We start from the raw sequence: 6,455 nt of genomic DNA, 5'->3' as shown, positions 1-6,455 counted from the left end.
CTAGCACTGTACTACTGGCACAAAACTAAAAACTTCATGACCACATGAAACCAAGAGATTCTGCAGATGCTGGAAATCCAGAGCAACACACACAAAATGCTGGAGGAACTCAGCAGCTCAGGCAGCATCTGTGGAGGGGAATAACCTGTTGATGTTTTGGACCTTTCATTGGGATTCCTGTATGTGAATGGTGATTTATCACAGTAGCTTTTTTCTTTAACTTTCTCCTTAGTAAGTGTGAAGCTTTTTGGGACTTCTCAGAGGTCTGACCAGTTGATCCCTGTTCATTTTTCACTGAGGATAGAAGGAGAATTTCTGTGGGCTTTCAGTAGACTAAACAGTCAATATTTCAGGCCAAGATGGTGCATAATTCCGTGACTAATGCCATCGAGTCATAGTCACTAGAGCACAGAAACAGGCCCTTCAGCCCATCTAGTCCATGCTGAACTATTAATCTGCCTTGTCCCATCTATCTGCACCTGGACCACATCCCTCCATACCCCTCCCACCCATGTACCTATCCAAACTTCTCCAGTGTTAAAATTGAACCCCCCATCCACCCATCACTTCTACTGGGAGCTCGTTCCACACTCTCATTACCCTCTGAGTGAAGAAGTTCCCCTCAGGTTCCCCTTAAACATTTCACCTTTCACCCTTAACCCATGATCTCTTATTCATTTCTCACCCAACCTCAGTGGAAAAAGCCTGCTTGCGTTTACCCTATCTATATACCCCTCATAATTTTGTATATCTCTATCAAATCTCCTCTCATTCTCCTACGCTCCAGGAAATAAAGTCCTATTCAACTAGTCCCTATAACTCACATCGTCAAGTCCCAGCAACATCGTTGTAAATGTTCTCTGTACTCTTTCAATCTTATTACTATCTTTCCTGTAGGTAGGCAACCAAACCTGCGCACAATATAGAGGTTCCCAAAATCAATGAGGAGCACAGTTAGAGTGAATCTTTTTCTGAGAGGTAGGGAGTCAAACACTTGAGGGCAAAGATTTCATGTGAGAGGGCAGAGATTTAATGGGAAATTAGGGGGGAGCTTTTTCACCCAGAGGGTGATCAGTACATAAAAAGATTAGCTTTATCTGTCAAATTACATTAAGGCATTAAATGTACAGTGAAACACACACAAAATGCTGGAGGAACTCAGCAAGTCAGGCAGCATCTACGGAAATGAATAAAGAATCAACAAGATCCTTCATCAGGACTTGAAAGGAAGGGGCAAGATGCCAGAATAAGAAATAGCGGAAGTGAAGGAGGACAAAGTAGAGGGTGATAGGTGAGGAGGGCAGCAGAGGGGAGCAGTGAGAGAGGGTTCACTGAACTCCCGCAGAAGTGAAGGATAGGAATGCCTCAAAGAGACTTCACAGAGAAGCAGCAAATCATAAACACAAGAGATTCTGCAGATGCTGGAAATCCAGAGTAACACACACACACAAAGTGTTAGAGGGACCCAGCAGCTCATGCTGAAAGGAGAGTTATTAATTCTGCATGGTCTGAAGCGATGTGTGTTCAATATGCAAGGACCACCCTTGCACGGTGGTAGGTAACTGGCAATGCCTTTGGGGAATCTGAGGGGAAAGACTCACATTCTGCACCTTCGTCTTGGACCATAAGACATAGGAGTAGAATTGAGCCACTGATGGTCAGACAGCTGTCTACTTTTGCACTTTATCTCCCCAGATATTTCTGCAAAAACTCTACCCATTCCTGCAAAAACTCTACCCATTCCTGCAAAAACTACCCATTCCTGCAAAACTGCAGCAGTTTCCACAAGCTCTGTAAGCTGTCCTACAAGTGCTGCAGACATTCCCTGTGCTTCTGCAAGCTCTCTGGCTACTTTTGGCAGTTTCTGAACATTCCTGGGTTCTTGTTGTGATTTACACAAACTCTCCAAATGTTCCTGCATTTTCAGCCAAATCCTCCCGCCCGTTTCCTGCAAACTCTAGATATTTCTGCAGTTTCCACAAATTACCGGCACATTTCTGTAGATTCCCTAGGTATTTCTACAGTGTTTGAAAAAATATTCTTGCAGATCAACGTGTGCAAAATGCTGGAGGAACTCAGCAGGCCAAGCAGCAACTATGGAAATGAATAAGCAATGAACATATCGGGCTGAGACCCTTCTTCAGGACTGGAGAGGAAGGGGGAAAATGCCAGAATAAGCAGGTGGAGGGGAGGGGAAGGGGGACAAGCTAGAAGGTGATAGGAGAAGCCAGGTGGGTGAATGAGGGGAGGCAAAGTAAGAAGCTGGGAGGTGATTGGTGGAAAGGTAAAGGGCTGAAGAAGAAGGAATCTGATAGGAGAGGAGAGTGGACCATGAGAGTAGGAGGATTCACCCTGGGAGAAAGGGAAGGAGGAGGGGCACCAGGGGGAGGTGATGGGCAGATGAGGAGAAGAGGGAAGAGGCCAGACTGGGGAATTGAAGAAGAGGGAAGGTGGAGGGGGAAAATCACTGGAAGCTAGAGAAATTGAGGTTTATGCCATCAGGCTGGAGGCTACCCAAATGAAATATGAGGTGCTGCACCTCCAGCCTGGGGGTGGTCTCATCACAGCAGAAGAGTTGCCCGTGGACCGACATAGAGTTCTGACCAGCGGCCAATCCAGACATCGAAGTTGGAGGGGACCTCAGTCAGTTCCACCACCTGGGAATAAAAGGCAGGAGTGGGTCACGGCAGTGGAGTAAAGCTTTGACCAGCGACCAGTCGGCGTTTGGGTTTGATTAGTAAGAACATATTAAAGGAAGGCAGAGGCGAACGCAGTGGCCGTCGTCACAGTGGCCTTAGACTGAGTGGGCATAGTCAGAATGGCGATCTTAAGGCTTTAGCTCTTTGAGGCTTCAGTCAGAGAAAGCAAAAGAAGAGGAAAGCTCTGTCACTGAGTCTGTGACCCTGAAGGGAAGCGGGGAGAACGGGCATGCTGAGGTGATGGGATTTTGCTAGTTAGAGGAACAGACAGGAAGTTCTGAAGATGAGAATGAGATTCCCGATGGTCTGTTGCTTCCCGAGTGCCAGGATCCGGAATATCTTGGATCGAGTCCTCAGCATTCTTAAGTGGGAGGGTGACCAGCCAGAGGTCGTGGTCCATGTAGGACCACCATTAGGACACCAGTAGGACGAGTGACGAGGTTCTGCACAGGGAGTTCGTGGAGTTAGGTGCTCAGCTAAAGGGCAGGACCTACAGGGTTGTGATCTCAAGTTTGCTACGGTGCCACATGCTAGTGAGGCCAGAACGAGGAAGATTATACAGTTTAACATGTGGCTAAGGAATTGGTGTAGGAGGGAGGGCATAAGATTTTTGGATCACTGGGCTCTCTTCCGGGGAAGATGGGACCTGTACAGAAGGGACAGTTTCCACGTGAACTAAAGGGGACTAATATCCTGGTGGGAACGTTTATTAGAGCTGCACTGTGGGGTTTAAACTAGAGTTGCAGGTGGATGGGAGCCAGAGTGTCAGAACGGTTAGTGGGGAGGTTGTGGAGACAGACGTTGGTAAGACTCAGAGAAAGTCAGGAATCAAAAGGTTGAGTATGGTGCGACTAGTGTCCTGAGCTGCCTGTCTTTTAATGCAAGAAGTATCATCGGAAAGGTGGATACTGTAACAGTGCTAAAGATGAGGGAGCTGGTTTACAAACAGAGGCAATGTGCGGTGAGTAGAGGGCGTTGGTAGGGCAAAATTGCAGCCAACAGATTGAGTTGTAACATAAAAGGTGGACAAAATTGAAAAGGGTGAATACAGGACTGAAGGTGTTATATTTGAATGTGCGCAGTATATGGAATAAGGTAAATGAACTCGCAGCACAGTTGTAGGTTGGCAGGTATGATATTTTAGGCATCACTGAATCAAGGCTGAAAGATTATAGCTGGGAGCTTAATGTTCAAGGATACACATTGCATTGAAAGGACAGGCAGGAAGTTAGATGGAATGGCGTTGTCCTGTTGATAAAAAATGAAATCAGATCAATAGAAAGAGGTGACAGAGGGTCAGAAGGTGTTGAATCGTTGTGGATAGAGCTAAGGGTAAAAAGACCCTGATGGGAGTTGTATACAGACCCTCAAACAGTGGTAAGGATCTGGTTGACAAATCATCATCATCATAGTTTGTCACCCCAGACAGCCCGCCAGTCTAGTGTTGTTTGGTTGATGTTGAGCGGGTCTATCTCAGCTCAATCAGGTGAGAGTGGGCAGTTGGGCAGAACGTGTTCAATGTTCTGCACCCTTTCGCCACACTCACAGGATTCGCTGGTCTTTAAACCCCACTTCACCATCTTGTCTCCCGTCCTACAAACTCCCGCTCTCGCTCTGCTGAGAGTGCACCACTTCCGTCTGTCAAGCAGTGCCCCGTCTGGCGACATTTCTGTGGGGTCGTGCACTGTATTGTTTGGTGGGGTTTTGGCTTCTGTTTGTTGCCAGAGGTCAATCCTGTATGCTCGGGGGGATGTTCCGTGCGGTAGTTCCTCCACTGTAGCAAAGCTTTTCCTCGGTTTTAGGCGGTTGGAAACTGGCACATGATGATGTAGTGGGTGCCGTGGATCCGAGTTCTGTTTACCTTTTTCAATTTTTGTTGTGTGTCTTCGAATCTCTGGGGGAGCAATGCCTGCAAGTCTGTAAATGATGTTAGTGGGTGTGGGGCGCAGTGTGCCCGTGATTATTCGGCAGGCTTTGTTAAGCAACGGGTCTATTTTCTTCACATGGGCTGATCTGCCCCACACAGGTGCACGGTATTCTGCAGGTGCATAGCAGAGTGCTAGGGCAGTTGATCTAAGTGTGTGAGCATTAGCTCCCCATTTCGTACCTGCTAATTTTTTCAAGAGAGAATTGCGAGAGCCAACTTTCCCTCGGAGTTTTTGGATGTGGATTGACAAATTACAAAGGGAGTTAGAAAATGCATGCCAAAAGGACAATATTATAATAGTCATGGGGAACTCCATTTTGCAGGTAGATTGGGAAAATCAGGTTGGTGCTGGATTACAGGAGGGGAATTTCCAGAGCGCCTGCGGGATGGGTTTTTAAGAGCAGCTGCTGGTTGAGTCCTCTTTGAAGAATTAACAAGCAGGACTGACAAAGGAGAACTGGTTGATGTTGTATACTTGGATTTTCAGAAGGGCTTTGACAAGGTGCCAAACAAGGTATGAGTCCATGGTATTCCAGGAAAGATTCTAGCATGGATAAAGCAGCGGCTGATTGGCAGGAAGCAAAGAGTGTGAATAAAGGGAGCCCTTTCTGACTGACTACGAGTGACTAATGGTGTTCCACTGGGATCTGTGTTGGGACCAATTGTTTTCTACATTATACACGACTTGATTTGATATGTCAATGATTTGGATGATGGAATTGATGGCTTTGTTGCAAAGTTTGCAGACAATATGAAGATACATGGAGTGGCAGGTAGCTTTGAGGAATTAGAGACGCTACAGAAGGACTTAAACAGATTAGAATGGGCAAAGAAGTGGCAGATGGAATGCAGTGCTGGGAAACGTATGGTCATGCACTTTGGTAGAAGAAATTAAAGAGTTGACTATTTTCTAAATAGAGAGAAAATACAAAAACCTGAGATGCAAAGGACTTGGGAGTCCTTGTGCAGGATTCCCTAAAGGTTAATTTGCAGTTTGAGTCTGTGGTGAGGAAGGCAAATATGATATTAGCATTCATCTCAAGAGGACTAGAACATAAAAGCAAGGATGTAATGTTGAGACTTTTTAGAGCACCGGTGAGGCCTCACTTGGAGAATTGTGAGCAGGTTTAGGCCCCTTATCTCAGAACAGATGTGCTCAAATTGGAGAGGGTTCAAAGGAGGTTAATGAAAATGATTCCAGGATTGAATGGCTTGTCATATGAAGAGTGTCTGATGGCTCAGGGACTGTATTCACTAGAATTCAGAAGAGGGATGATCTTATTGAAACCTATCGAATTGTTAAAGTTCTTGATAGAGTGGATGTGCAGAGGATGTTTCCTATGGTGGGAGAATCTAGGACCAGAGGACACAGACTGGGAAAAGTATGTTGTCCTTTTAGAATGGAGATGAGGAGGAATTTCTTTAGCTAGAGAGTGGTGAATCTGTGGAATTCTTTGCCACAGGCAGCTGTGGAGGCCAAGTCTTTGTGTATATTTAAGGCAGAGGTTGATAGATTCATGATTGGTCAGGGCATGAAAGGATACGGGGAGAAGGCAGGAGGCTGGAGCTGAGAGGAAAATTGGATACAATTTGGAGTTTCTGCAGTCTGAACTTCTCAGATACTTTTTCAAGTTTCTGTGAACTCCCCGATATTCCCGCACCTTTTACACGCGCCCACCCAGACACTCCCGCAGGCGCGCGGGCACGTTTCCCGCGCTGTCCCGCGAACTCGGTCCGCTCCGCACGTGGCGTTCGGCCGCCGCGGCGGCAGCGCAGCTGATTGGAGGAGAGGACACGGGGAGGCGGGGCCCGGGAGCGGGACGGGACGG

This window comes from Mobula hypostoma, chromosome 11, assembly GCF_963921235.1.
Source record: "Mobula hypostoma chromosome 11, sMobHyp1.1, whole genome shotgun sequence".
In the NCBI taxonomy this organism is placed as follows: domain Eukaryota; kingdom Metazoa; phylum Chordata; class Chondrichthyes; order Myliobatiformes; family Myliobatidae; genus Mobula; species Mobula hypostoma.
The sequence above is the reverse complement of the archived record's forward strand: the minus strand, read 5'-3'. Positions refer to the sequence as shown.